General features: G+C 45.8%; 1 long non-coding RNA gene across 1 annotated transcript; it reads left to right on the forward strand.

Moving 5' to 3' along the window:
* The first annotated feature begins 774 nt into the window (after window positions 1-774).
* On the forward strand, window positions 775-8120 carry LOC121172035. The gene is made up of 3 exons (XR_005886192.1): window positions 775-866; window positions 2507-2509; window positions 8109-8120. It is a non-coding gene; the product is annotated as an uncharacterized LOC121172035 (long non-coding RNA).
* The last annotated feature ends 7378 nt before the right edge of the window (window positions 8121-15498 follow it).

Consider the following 15498-nt stretch of genomic DNA (forward strand, 5'->3'; position numbering starts at 1 on the left):
TAATAAAGTTACCATTAAGATTATACATATAGCGGCTATTCATGGAAATGTGAATGAGGTGTTGGAAAGCCAGTGTGGAGTGGCGCTGGTTGCCAGGGCTGAGCTGTGGGGAGCCATTATACCCCAACAGAGAAAACGTTTCTACGCTTTCAGTTCCAAACCATGTGGCCTTGCCAAGGCTCCAAGTGGGTAGGAAGAAAGAACAGTTCTGCTCATTTGTTTTCATCTTGACCATGTGGCGCCTATTGGTCAGTAGCATGTGAAGCAGAAAAGGATATAGACAGAAGTAGACTCACCCAGTGTGCTTCTTTCATGTTCTATGAGCATGTGCACCGGCTAGTCCAACAACACGGAAGCCACCCACCTGTTCTTGAGCAGAACACATTAGGATCTGTTGAGATTCCGAAGTTGTTTGTTATGTGGTAAGAACTGCTTCATAGCCACCTGTAGAGAAGAAGGGGCCCAGGGAGGTGTACTTGGCTGCACCGGGCCATCTGACAGGGGATGTGGTCTTCTATCTCCTGTTAGTGTCACCCATTGATTAAACTCAACTGAACATGGAAAAGGAGAGAACCACTGACAGAATCACAGGGCCCAGCGCTGAGTGAAGAGGAGAGAGAGGATGTGGAATGACAAGTTAGGAACTGCACAGTGCAGCACAGGAAGGAGGATAGGGGTAGGTTCTTAAGTACGAGGTACTGTGCTAAGCATTTTGCTGAAAGTCTTATATTGGCAGCCCTTTGGGCATCATCATCTTTTAAAAAAATGTTTTTTATGATGTTTACATAGTCGATGAGGATGGGAAGGGTAGAGGATTTGGAGAAAGTGGGTGAGACCATTGTTTCCAAATTTTCTTTTTTCTTCCTGTATCTTGGGGGAAAGGGATAGAGAGGGAAGCTGCACCCAGCCTCCCAACCACCTTAGTCCCCAGGGATGGGGATGGGGAATGGCCGCCTGATTTCATCCCAGGGTCCCCAATGTGGAACATGTTCTGAGGGTTCTGCTCAAGTGGTTTCTATAGTTCTGAAATGCTGCTGATCTCGCTGCTCCAAGGATAAGAAAATCCTTCCAAGCTCTACTGGCTACTATAGTCTACCTTAGACTCTCCATTTGCTCAGATATTTGCTGTCAAGCTTTGCTGGGGGTAGTTGACCAATTTGTTCTGTTCTCCATCCTCTGCTATGGTACCCAGATGTCCTCTGCAGGCCCTGATGGACTGCCATATCCTCCATGTGCATTTGGGTATCCATCTGCTGCCCTAAGCCACTGACGAGACCCAATTCTGACACATGCACTCCATGTTCAAATGACGGCTCCTGCGATTCTCCCCATGGTTGGAGTTCATTCTGAGTCCAGTGAATCAGTTGTGGGGTTCCCCAAAGAAACCTCATCTGAAGTGATCTTAGACCTGACTCTTGTGTGTGCTTGCCAGTACTGGGTCTGGTTCTTTCTGTCACCTACGTCAGCCTATGCATACACTGGTAGCTGTAATTGCTGGGTTGATTCTGTCTCCTGCCCCATCTCTTACACAAACCAATGGGTAGGCAGCCCAACCTTGCTCACCATGCACTCAGTCCTCATGTACACCGGTGGGAACTGCAGCCTAGTCAGAACAACCCCGAATAATCCCCACTATGCCCCCAGCCTTGGTTCCGGTGCTTGCCAGTATGTGCAGCAGGCTGGTCCAGTATGCATCACATCCTATTCAGGTCTTGTATACATCAGTGAGCACTGAAGCTTAACAGCCTAGCTGACACAAGTATCCAGCCCACACTCATGCTGGTGTGTGCCACTTCCTGTCTGGCCAGGTCCACCCCCAATCCTGGTTCTCATGCTCACCAGTGGGAGTTGTAACCCATCAGAGAGGTGCCCACAGTTTCCCTACTAGGCCCACTCTGTTTGCCAGATCTTGCACTCTCCTAGTGGTTCTGCAGTCTAGCTTGACAGGATTTGCCCCCAAGTCCCAGCACTTGGCAGCTGATGCTGTGGCAAAGCCCAACCAGCTCATGCATGTATCAGTGGGTATAGTCAGTCAGCCCAACATGATTCTCCCCCAACCCTGTGCACATGCAGGCCGACAGGTATTGTAGCCCTGCCCCTGATCCCAGTTCTCATGCTCGTCAGTGGGGGCAGTGGCCCAGCAGGGAAGCCCCCCTGTAGCCCTTGTAAGGGACTCATACTTCCTGCCTTCCCCTGGGTCTTATGTGTTGCTGATTGGTGCTGCAGTCTGGCATGGTCCGTGTCACCTTGGCATTTACTGACGGGTGCTGTAGCCTGGCCTGGCCCGACCTGCCCCCAGTCCCGGCTCATGCTGGTGGTGTGAGCATCGTCAGTTCCGGCTCATGCTGGTGGTGTGAGCATCGTCCTTTCCTCTGCTCTTCTTGGTTTCCCTTTACTCCTACTGGTGACTGGGAACATTTTTTCAGGATCAAAAGCTCAGTGGAGTTGGATAGTGTTCCTTTCTTGAACAACTCTGTGTTGTTTGAGAAGTGTTGCCACCCTCCAGTCTGTCAGCCAAATGGGAGATGTTCCCAAATTTAGCCTGGTTGACAGGGAGATTTGGGACTGTTTTCTTCAGCCTACTCCCTTTGCCTGCTCCTTCTGTTGCATCCCTATGTCCTACAAAGCCATGTGTTCCAGGATGTCAGCCACGGTAGACACAGCTCCTCCTTGTTAAAGGATCTAGATTTCCCTGTCCCTGGAGAGGAGCAGGTTAGCACAAAAAGGTGCCCTGCGGGAGTTTTCTCATCAGATACGTGCAGTTGTAAAGCTCAGCTTTCATCGCTAGCAGGTGGGTGACCTTGGTGGATGACCTCATCTAATTCCTGAGCCAGTTGAGATCATCTCAGTCCTAGGTACTAGGATCACTTTTAGAACGAGATGGCGCACACATTGATGTCTTTATCATAGTACTCTGTTGATGTTCAGTTAACTTACTGTTGCTGTACACGTCCTAAATTAAGTCAGAGGGAAGAGCGACTCTGAAATGGCACCTGGGTGGCCCAGAATGCGTTACGTGATGTCACAGCTGTCAGCTATCCACATCTGGTATTGGAGACAGGTTTGGCACAGATTTTATTTTTTGATTGATTGATATACTTATTTATTTTACCAGTAGGATTCCATCGGTTCCTGCAAAAGCAAAATTCTCATTCTTAAAGCTGAAGCATCTTCTGCCTTCAGGGGCTCTGAGCAGGAATAAAGACGTCATGCCTTGGCCCTCCAGGGTCTGGGGGTGCAGCCTGTTGGTAGTCTCCATTCTCATATTGTCTGTCTAGCAAGTATCCATCCGGCTCACTGCATTCATTCCAAATTCCTGTAATAGCCTGGTATTTTTGAATTCTTGGATTTGAAAATAACTTTATGGGTAATAAGTTTCCTGGTAAATTTGGGTCAACCTGACTCTTACAAGTAAACGATATGTATGATATAAGATGATTGCAGAAGAAAATCAGAGACTATCTAGGAGTTGCTGAGGTGGGAGAGAAGGTTTTTCTGTTTCCACACATTTTTTCTTACACCTTTCGCTCTTTACCACAATTCAGTAACCCACTGTTTCTTATCCACCACCACTCACTCATTCTTTCATTTACTCTGTTTGTATTTGAACTCTCATACCCATCCCATTCAACCATCCACCTACCTACCCATCCATCAACTGTGAAACTTCTAATCCATATATCCATCCACCTACCTCATCTTCTGCTTTCCTATTCACTCCGTACCACCCAATCCATACAGCTCTTACACACCCACCAACCCACTTCATCCATCCAGCTTGCTAGCTATATGCTAACCACCCGCTTTAATGCCAGTCTTCTCCATTTGCATCCATTCACATTCCCCTCCCACACTGACTAAGGCACATACTTATCCAGACACTCACAACTTACCCATCCTATCTGTCCATTGAGCAGAAGTTTATAAATTACTGATTATGTGCCACAGCCTGTGCTATGGACTTGACATCCACATAATAATGAAATGGTTCCTTTCCCTAAGAACCTGCATATTTAGTCTGGAAGGGATATGTTCTAAAATTTTTTTAAAAAGACAGTTATTAAAATAAATCATGACAAAAAGAGGCAGCATCCCTCTCTAAGAGTGATTAAGCATGTATGCTTTGAAGCTAGAGAACTTTGACTTGATTAGGACTGGACTTCTTACCAGTAGGGAACCCTAGACCAATCACAGCACTTGACTGGGACTCAGTTTCCTCATCTTCTAAGTAGGAATGATGACTCCATCGACTTCAGAGGATCCTGGCAAACCCTAAACAAGTGCATATTTAGTAAGGTAATAGATGAGAGGGCCATATAGCTAAATACTGTGGATAGTGGTCACAACTGACAAATGACCAGAAAAGAGAGACCTCAGTTCTACAACCACAAGGGTCTGAATTCTGCTAATAACCATGTGACCTTTAAAGATGACCCTGACCTCATGACGGAGCCTGCTGATGCCTCTATTGTGGGCCCTGACAAGATCCAGCCGAGCAATGCTTGGCTTTCTGATTCGTTGGAATGCAGAGATACTAATTGTGTGCTGTTTTATGCCACTAGGTTTAAGTCACCTTGTTAGGTGACAATAGATAACACACACATTGAGTATGTTGCTCAAGGCTGAGTAAGCCATTCTTTAGTGACAGAGGCTGAGTGTCCTACTGCACTGACCACAAGAAAGTCCATCAGAAGCCAGAGCACTCACCTGACTGGAAAAATCCAATTAATCAGAATCTCAAATTCCTGGACCTTATGATTAGTCAGGGACTTTCTGGACTTGAAATCCCATTTTCTATGGCAATTGGGGCAAGCACCATGGACGCCTTGCTGCTGGGAGAGAAGCACAGCAGCCTTAGGATTGGAAGAAGGAAGCTGGCTTTGGGGTGTGCTATCAAGACTTGATGTGACTCACCACATCAAGTGAAAATCTGGTGGAGGTTATGTACTGAGAAATGCCTTCTGATTTTACATCTGTGCTGCATTCCTCCCTCTTGTATCTGATGGACTAAAGAAAATTGGATCTGTAGACGTAAGACTCTTCTTAAACACAGAGGATGGCTCCATAGGAGTGGTGGTCTGTTATCTTAGCCTGATTCTGTGGCTGTAGCAGAATTATTGAACCTGGATACACTGAAAAAAGAAAAAAAAAACCCGTGTATTTTGCTCCAAACTCTAGAAGTTCAGGAGCATGGTGCTGGCATCTTCTTGGCCTCTGGTGAGGGTTTCATGCTGTGGCAACAAATGGAAGAAAACGGAAATGGCAGGCAACCACATGCCGAGAGAGGCAAGAGGGCTGAAATCCTGTAATTGCTCATCCACTTCTGAGAGAAAAGTATTAGTCTGCTCATGAGGGCTCTGCCGATGGCCCAAACACCTTCCTCTAGATCCCACCCCCACAACATCAATGTATTGAGAAATTAACCCTTAATGTGGGCTCTGGTGAGGCAAACCTATATTCTAATCCTGGCATTCTCCAGTTAGCTGCCATCACCACTGCCAAGTAATTGTGTCTCAGGGTGTTTCAGACTTGACCCGAGCATCACAGAGGCCTTAAGGACCTGTGTTTTACCCAGACTCATAGTTTTCCACTCTTCTTTAATGTTTATTCGTTACCTATTTGCTGGAGGTCAGTTTCTGTGATAAAATGGCACGATTTCTTCAGATTCCCAGGATGGATGAAATGTTTCTCGCAGACATGGTAGACATGGACAAGGGGTCATGTCTAGTCCTTCCCTTGGGCTAGCATGGAATCAAGACCTTGCTTGCCTCTTCCCCTGTTGCGCATCACTTTCCCCTTGTGGCTTCTTGGGAGATGCATGACAGCGAATGACATTTGGGTTAGGACCAGCTCCACCTTCTCTATTTTGTCCTAGGAGGGGATCTGGGTGGACTTTGCATGGCTGACTTGCTCTTGAACTTCTCAGCATCTGCTGAGCATCTTCCAAGGAATCACACTGTCTCTTCTTCTCGAAGAAACCAATGATTGGAGAGAAAAAAGGGTTTTGTTCAAGCTTCAACGCTGTTAGGTGACAGGACTCGCGTCGTACCCAGGGCACTCTCCCCTGCCACGGCCTCCCACTGGGGCTGCATGTTTTTATTCATCCCACTGTGTGTTCAGATTGAGGGCTTGGTAGCTGTACATTGGTTTCTGTTGAGGGCTTGTCTGTGTGAAGGGCAAGCCCCAGGGTAGCCAGTCTGAATGTGGGTGTATGGGCTGCTTTGTTGGAATACAGCAGGCACAGGGAGGTGTGCACGCCCTACAGGTGACACACCTGCTCTTAATCAACCTTGCCTGTGGCATACCTCAGATTTGGTCAATACTCTTGTTTTCACACTTTCATCCATTCAACTGAAATTTATTGAGAGCTCACAATGACAAATGCTATTTTAAACACTGGGCGGAAAATCAGACAAAGTCTGTGCTCATGGCTTTCATTCTATTATGAAGGTAAAATAAATAAAATCAATTAAAATACTTTAAGAAAATAATAAGTAATATGAAGGAAACAACGGTGACATGACAGAGAACAAAGTATTCCTGGAGGGGGTCCCTGTTATAGCATAATGGTTAAGCTGCCACTTTCAATGCCAGCATTCCATATTAGGGGCTGATTTGAGCCCTGTGTGTTCTACTGTTTTACTTCTGATCCATTTCCCTTCTCACATGCATGGGAAGGCATGAGGTAGTGCCCAAGTACTTGGGCCCCTGACACTCATATGGGAGAATGAGGTGGGTTTCTAGGCTCCTGGTTTGTTGTTGCAATCATTTGGAGAATGATCCAGTGGATGGGCAAACTCTCTCCCTGTGTGTCTGCGTCTCTTCCCCTTCTCTTTGTCAAATAAATAAACACGTCTTAACAAAATCCGCAGGGAGGAAACACTCGAGGAGATCAATGGCAGACCCGAGGTACAAACAGTAAAAAGGAGACAGCAAGATCTGGACTTGGAGCAACATCTTCCAGGCACATGGCAGAGCAGGTGCAAAGGGCCAGGGGTGACAATGAATGTGGCACACATGAAGCAGTGAAAGGATACAGTGGACACATAAGTTCCATGTGTGTGTGTGCGTGTGGCAGAATCAGGGGACTTGGTGTGGCACGAGGCTGGAGATATCAGCAGTGGTCAGTAAGACATTTTATGGGAAGGCAAAGAACTTGGACTTTCTCTGATGGCAGCAGGAACCATTAAAGGGGCAGTAGGATCCAAGTTATGCTTTTCAGTGAATTCTGATGCCTGGGTAGGGAAAGGAAGGGGAGGCCCATGAGTGGTTGTAATGAGGATAGTAGGTGACTCCTGCATGGTCCTAGTCTGGGACCATTGTCTCATTGTGCTCAGGCTCATCGAGATGCTGGCTGGTTCCTTGCCCCTACAAGCTCTTTCTGACCTCAGAATTTCTCACACGTGTTCCCTTACCTGCAGCACTTTCTCAGTCACTGTGTTAAGCAAACTCCATTTCTTTAACTCCTCTGTCTAATGTCTCTTCACAGGGAAACCCTTCTCTGACCCTGAGGCCAGGTGAATGCTTCCTGTTTTTCTGCTCCTGTCCTGTCTTAGTTCCCCCCTTGATAGCACGGAAGGCTCTTGGCAGATTTTGCTCTCATGGTATGATATTTTGTTGAAGTCGGTGCCAATGTGAGATTTATGCCACTGACCCTGAATAATTTTTAAGCAATTAAGTAAGAGTCAGTCTTTCAAAGGCATGTTTTTTTTTAGAGCAATAATTATGACTGGCTGCATGCCTTTTATGTGCTAGAAATAGCACTGAGCTTGAGAAAAGCACTCATTCAATCATCTCAATAACCATATTAGATGGGGTGGGGGAGATTCCTCCCTGTTTGTAGGCAGAAAACTGAGGACAAGGGTGATTCAGCATCTTGCCCAAGAGCACATTCTGACTGTGTGATGCAGGTAACAACTTGAGTCCCACCTGTTCTGGGTGTACATTTTGTTTTGGTTCATCACTGCTATAGTTGGGTACATTCATTCCTTGGGCACATGTTGACCCAATGAGCTTGGGTGGTAGAGGAGGGTGAGACACTGAATCAGTCAGAGTTCCTGTCCTGGAGGGGATTCATATCTGGGAATAGAGCTGAGACATGGGAAGAGGTGTCTGAGTGACACTCATACTGCAGGGGTCCATGCAACCTAGGGTAGAGATCCAAAAATGAAATACAGTCTAAAAATCCCAGGAACACCTGCATTGTCACGCCCGTCCACTCGTGTGATTCTCCCACTCTGTAAAGGGTCTACAGAAATACTTCAGAAGCCCCTCCCCGCCTTTCTATCTGCCACAGCTTCCCTCACATCCAGCTATTCCTGGCCACCCTTAAACCTCTCTGTGCACTCTTAACTAATGTACCTCTTTCCCTCCTCCTCCTCCTCCCATCCCCCCTTTTTTTTGAGATTCTGCATCACAGACTTTCCAACCAGTTGATAGACTCCAAACAAACCCTTTTGATAGACTGATGAAAGCCATGGCCTTTCTCCAGGGAAATGCTCAAGTGCCTGTGTGTGGAGACACACACACACAGGCATGCACGCACAATGACTTCACTGGCCTCTCTGTCATTTCAAGATTCCCACATCTCCTGGATCTTGCCCAGAGATTCAGAATGAGAACACCTGCCACCGTTAATCTGAAAAGCCTTCATCCCCCTCAGCATTTGCAAAAAATAAAACAGCTTTCCATCTTTCCATCTTCCCATGTGCAGTAGGAAAGTTCAGAAAATTGTATTAAAAATAGATGCACCTTGACCCCACCGAATCCTGTGCTCAGAAGCTTGTCTTTCTGCATGGCTGCCAGCCTGACGTGGCTCTGCCTGCCAGAGAGCAGGGAACTCTGTCATATGGAGTGCAGGGTCTTAGTTTTCTTGCTATTAGAGTTCAAGTTGTGAGGGCTGGACCCAGCTCTTTCTGTGTAAAATCTGGATTCAGGTTCCTGGTACCCAGGGTAGTTTTAATTTACCCATATAGTATTGTTCTGGAGAAAACCAGTTCCCGGCCACAGCATTAGGACACCACTGCTCATTGGCCACCAGGGATATTGAAAATTTGTTGGGATTGTGGGTTGGCCATCAGTGGTAGAGAACTGTTTGCGTAAATTAACAATTCAAGGCTCATTCTAAGTCAATCCTCTTTAGCTCAGTCCTAAATAGTAATGATTTTGAAATCAATGCATCGAACCTTTTTTTCTTTTTTTGGTAACTTTCATCCAAAGACACATTAAAGAAAGTGTTTAGGTGCAGTGAGTTAATGTTGCCTTTCAAGATGCCTGCATTCCATATTGGAATGTCATGGCTACTCTGAGTTCCAGTCCAGCTTCCTGCTAATGCACACAGGAGGCAGCAGGTGATGGCCCAAGTGCTTGGATCCATGCTGTTCATGTGGGAGAGCCAAGTAGAGTTCCTGGTTTATGGCTTTGGTCTCGCCCAGTCCCAGCTCTTGCGGGCATTTGGGGAGTGAACCAGCAGGTGGGAATTCTCCCTCTGTGTGTCTGTGTGTATATGCGTGTGTGTGTGTTGTGTCTCTGTTTGTGTCATTCTACCTTTCAAATAAGTAAATACATCTTAACTGCATAACTTTAAAATAACAGCCACTATCCATGTACCATCAAAAATCATTCCCTATTCTCCTGGTGGTCTGGTTAACATATTTTGAGGACTTCATGAGGTGAAGAGGATTCACTTTGATCTGTTCTTCCATTTTTGAATTCTGTTTATAATCATCTGTTAGGTGCCAACTGTGTGCCCAGCATGCTCATCGTTTCATTTAGTTCTTTTAACAGATATACCTCCGTGACTGCTAACTGCTGTTCCCACTGAGCAGATGGAGAAAAGGAGGCTCAGAGAGGTCAGAGTTTGGCTTAAGGTCACACAGCCTGTGCTTTTCCACAGGAGAAGAGAGGAATCAGCTGTCTGTGGTGATGAAAGCTGCCAGCTCTTACGGGCACCCAGGTTGACCCCCTCAAGTGCACAGGCACTGTGTTGCTAAGGCAGCCTTATCTCCTCTAAACAGTGGAGCCGCAGAGGGGACATTTGTGGGTGAAGTATGTCTCACTGTTCCAGCAGGCTAGATTCTCTCCAAGAATTTCTCAAAATCCGGCAGAATAAATATCAGATTTTTTTTTTATTGCCCGCCACATAATAGGGATATAACTTATTACCGTTGGAGCGCCAGGCTCCCGGCAGTCTCCATCAATCTGGCACTCCAATTGATTCCATATGCATTTAAGCAAAATCTGGCCCATGTAGGGGAGCAGTGGATGTAATTGGAATAAGAAATGGGGCTTTTGGATTAATCACATTCTGAATATTAACCACGCATTATGCTGATTTCTTTGTAAATATATTCAGGAGTCCCAGCATGTGTACCTGACTCAGGTTTATGCCACTGGAATAGCAAATGTCCCGAAGATGCTTTTGGAAATGGTCCTGACTGCAGGGTATCAGGCTGAGCTGCCTCCTCCTCTCCCACATACCTCCACCCCTAGAATAAGGATATTTCTACCCTCTCTGGAAGTCCTCGAAACACAATGTATGGTTTTTCCAATATGAGGAAGAAGCAGTGTTTGTTTTCAACTGCCCGGTTCAGAGTGGATTTAGTGGTTCTACAGTGTATCCCTGGAGGATATTTTTCCTGGCCCCCGGCTGTCTTCAGGATTGAGTGACTCGGGGTTGTCTCCAATGGGTAGAGGAGGTAGCGGGGTCAGAAGGCAGTGGAGGAAGCAACAGGTTATGAACTGTGTGATGAGGATTAAGGTTTAGAGCGGAAAATTGTGAATGCCTCCCAGTTCTGCCAAGGGCACTGCTGTGTGGGCACACATAACATCCGGCGTGAGTCACGCAACTCATTACTGGCAGGCAAGGCTTGAACCTGTCGGCTCTCATCCCACACTCACAGCCTCTCAGAGACGTGGGCGTTGCAGCTCCCATATGAGAGATGGAGAAACTAGGTCTTGGATAGTTTTTCTCTTGAACAAAAGTGAACAGAAATTGTGGGAGAAGTGACTCTGTTGAGCAGAGGTAGGAGGGGGTGATCAGTGAAGTGGTTGCCTTGAGCACTATCTTAGTCATTTTGTATTGCTGTGACAAAATAATGGGAAGCTTTTGTATTTGTCTACTTTAAAAAATTTATTTTATTTGAAAGGGTTGCTGAGAGGAGAGAGAGAGAGACAAAGAGAGACAGAGAGACAGAGAGAAATCATCCATCTGCTGGTTTCTAGTGTGTGAACTTTAGGGGAGCAGCCATCACCCAGCCACAGTAGGCATAAGCCTAAGGGGATGCCTCAAACTCAGAATAATATTCATCACTGCAAAATACTCATCAGAAACAAAATACAAGCATTTACACTAAAGGTTGGAACCATATTGGAGCTATAGGCAAAGGGGAAAATGGGCAACACCGACCTTGCTTGTATATATCTGGGTGATTGAGATTTTTTTTTGTTTGTTTTTTGTCCTTTCAATTTTACGTACAGTGTGAGTACCTCACCCATCTTGACTCTAGTTCTGGTTCTACCTGGGAGACAGTCATCCTCCTAAAGCACAGGTCTGTTCTTGCCGGGCTGTATTATGTCCCAGAAAGCACCCAGACACCCACATCTGGCTCCCAGAGTCCTCGGACACTGAGAGAACACAGATTGTATGCCTGATCTCTGTGGTTTACACACGTCAGGGGGCTTCAGGCTGCAGACTTTAGACCATCTGAATTCTCCATCATGGATTAGCTGTGTGACCTTGGATGGCGAACTTCAAAGTTCACGAACCTCGTCTTCTTACTTAAAAAAGAGAGAGAGAGAGATGGCAATTATGTCTAGCTTGTGGAATTCCTTAGAAGGCTAACTAATAAAAACAAAGAATAGCAAGAATAATATTTAAGGAAATATTTTCCCACTCAATTTATTCAACAAGTATTTATTGAGTACCTACAGCGTGCCAGGGGCACGGAGTTGGAACTTTTGATCATAAATGCTAGTTATTAATAATGCTACTTGGTCCTCACAACAGCTTCATGAAACAGGTGCCACTATTTTCTTCCTCATTTTATGAATGAGGAAACTGAGAATCAGAGGGATTATGCAACATGCCCCAGGTAAGACAACAATTAAAGGAACAGGATGCTCATTATGAGTGGCTCCAAAATCCATAAAGATATTTGGTCCAATGAAGTCTTGCCTTGAGCCCGTGAGACCACCAGGGCTGACCTCATGGTATATGTCTCAGGCCTAGCAAGGAACTTTGCACACAATTAAGTGCTCCACAAACTGCCAGCGAAATAAACTAAATACCTTAAAGACTTTTATTAAGGAGGGGCAGAGGGGCAGAGGTGCAAGCCCAGGCATCCCGAGGGGACACAGTCTCCCTAACTGGTGCCTTGACTGCTGTACTAAACACCTACTCCTTATAGCCTTGAACACAGTTTGTGATTTGTGCCTGGGCGTTTGCATCCACAATGAGGATACTGTGCATATGGTGCTTCTCTGAACTGCTAGTTCTTTTTGAGGAAAGGGAACTCGGCTTGGGTGGCAGAGGTAAGTGGGTGTCCAAAATGAAATTCATCTTCCTCTACCCACGTGCTCTCCCTGGGGGTTGCTAGCTCCATAAACACAGCCCATTCCACTCAGTGCTCACACAAGGCATGACTCCTCTCCACCTCTGCTTCTTCCTCTTCGCTAAAGGCTTCTCAGCTGCCACGTGCAGGGGTTCCCTTTTGCTAAATGTTCTTCCCATTTCCCCTCACCATCAGGCTGGTCCAAGCAGCAACTCTTGCTTGGATCCCCGCTGATCTTTTGTTCCCATCCCAGTCCTTTGTCCCATTATGTTATCCAATGTGTAGACAGAATCAACTTTCCAGGTGTTCTCTTTCCTGTCTCAAACCTTGCCTGGCTGAGATGAGCCACTGTGGTCTCCGAAGTGGGACATCCACATGTGTCTCTGCATGCCTCATGATGTGCCGTCTTAGCTTGGGGTTCTCAGAGCCTGAAGCAAGTATTTTCCTGCAAGGGGGCATTCATTTAGGTGGATGCTATGGGAGAATAGGGATGTAGGATGGCGCAGAGAGAAGCTAAGCAAAGGCGTGGCCTTTGATACAGCCTCAGTCAGATTCAAGGGAGGCTTTGCAGAGTGAATTGCAGCACATCGCCCCTAAAGCAGCTCCACCCTGGGGCAGCAGGGGCTGCCAACCCTCAAGCAAGGCAGCTCTGTTTGGTCTAGGAGAGGTGTTGAAGGACAGCTTGAGCCATGAGCAGTAATGCCTCTGTCGTGTGTATGGATGTATGGGACGGATGGAGGCTGAGAAATAATTTCTGAACTAAAGGAGTCAAGGCTTATTTGATACCATTATTACTTATGTCATTATTTTATTTTTCAGGGGATGGTAATCATGTTAGATTTTTTTCCCATGATTTTTCTTTTAATTCTTAATTCTTTCTTTCTTTCTTTCTTTTTTGGGCAAGTTCTGTATTCTGTATCTCTTGCTGTATTTTCAATTTCAGTTTGTTTGCTCCTGTTTTCACTAAACTTCTCATGTTCAAACTAGACTTTGCGAGGATACATTTGATCCCCTTTTGTTGTCTTACAGTATTCATAAACATGTTTTCTCTGGCGTGTAGATCTCTTGACATCAGAGGATTTGGGTAGAATCAGGATATTTTGGTTTGAAAGTTTTTTTGAGGATGCCAGGAGGTACAGTGACAGGTGTTTTGGGAGCTAATGTCAGTGGGTTTGTTTCTCTTCAGCTTCATATGCAGAGTGTCATGCTTGGGAGGGCCAGCTCTGGGTTCAGACTGATCTAGATTAGAATTTCAAGCCACTTACACATCTTGGTCAAATGATTTCACCTCCCAGGGTCCTAGTTTTTTGGTCTGCAAAAGAAAACATTCTCTAGATCTGTTATGAAGAATAAAAGAGAAAATATTGCTCAATTCAGCTCCCACAGTTCCCAGGATATCAGAATGCATATGCATATATATGTGTATGCATATATATCCCAGGATAATAAATACATACACACCAAATCCATTTATGTTGTAGGAACATAATCCAAGTGGTTATGGATTTTTGCAGACTCTCCCCACAGCTGGGAGCTGCTTGTGGTCATGTGGAATAAGATTTCATGTACAATAACTTCCAAGGATTAGACACCAGCCAGGAATCTCACTTACATCACCTAACTCCGTCTTTACAACAATCCTGTCGCATTTTTTCAGATGAAGAATCTGGGACTGAGGAAAGTCAGCCAGCTAGTCAGTGACAGAGCTGTTTTAAATCCAGACCACTGAGCTCCAAAGCCAGTGAAACTCCAGCAGCTAGCTCACCTGTGGACTCAGGAGGGAGAAGAGGGCCCCCTAAGGGGTAGGAATTTTGAGCAGATTCGGAGGTGTGTCAGTTGCTGAGAGACTTCAATTTAGTCCTTAGTCTCCGGAGCAAGATGCGGAGAACATGAGATGTGCAGAGCCGGAGAGAACCCACTGTGTCATCAGCACAGCTGGGTATGCTTGGCTGGTTCAATTCCACAGAATGAAATTTCCTGTGGTTTACTTCTCAGCATAATTTTAAAACACAAGCAGAATGAAAGAGCGGCGGACAGTGCCAAGATTGTTAAATGCGAGGGTGGAGGGTGAGTGAGGACAAGTGGTGGAAACTGGGCAGGAAGCTGAAGGTGGAACCTGTTAGAGTGGCAGTGGTGAAAGGCAGGTGGGGTGAACTAGCTAGAGTAGCAACATTTTGCCTAGTTCTTTTAAAAATTTTTTTTTCATGGTACACTGGTTCAGGGATTTTCCCTTCCACCTTCCCCATTTATCCTCTTTCCCATGCCCTCACTCCACCGTAATACTGTAGTCCTTCAGCAACACTCACAAGCCATTCTTTTCTCTATTTAAATGTATCATGACACTGTAGGCATAAGCAATGGTGGAGAGTCCAGCATCCTATTGACAATATATATTTAACAGTTTCATTGAGAGTCCATCTTTTTTACAGGAGTAGAGATGCCTACTGCTCTGTATCTTCCATTTTTGGTGTAATAGTCTCAGCATTTGAAACATTGGGCAAGGGAGTAGTCTGCTGATCTTTAAGCTCCCTGATTTATCTTTTTCATGCTGTGGATGCCATTATGTTCTTGGATGTGTTCAAAGATGCTAAGAGGTCCTCTTTTAATTCCTCTAGAGCTAGACTGAAATGTTTCGATTCTCTACCATTAAAGTCTGCACTTTAGCCAGCAAGACCTGAGCTTGGTTCTCCTGGCTACCAGTAACTTGGGGGCTTTAAAAGCCAAAGGGAGATACTTCCAAGATGCCCTGTGCTATTGGACCTGAGGCTTTATAGACAACAGACATTCTGTGCAGTTCAGGGCAGGGGAAGTTTCAGATAATGGATGTGCCATAGTGCCCTGTGCCAGGTACTGTGAAAGATTCCCAGGTGCATTTTAGGGCAAACCAGATTTGCAGCCCTGGCAGTAGCTATTGAGACCAAGCAATGGCAACCATGGACAGCTCCCA

The sequence above is a fragment of the Ochotona curzoniae genome, unplaced genomic scaffold, assembly GCF_017591425.1.
Source record: "Ochotona curzoniae isolate NIBS_2020 unplaced genomic scaffold, NIBS_Ocur_1.0 scaffold_274, whole genome shotgun sequence".
Taxonomy (NCBI): Eukaryota; Metazoa; Chordata; class Mammalia; order Lagomorpha; family Ochotonidae; genus Ochotona; species Ochotona curzoniae.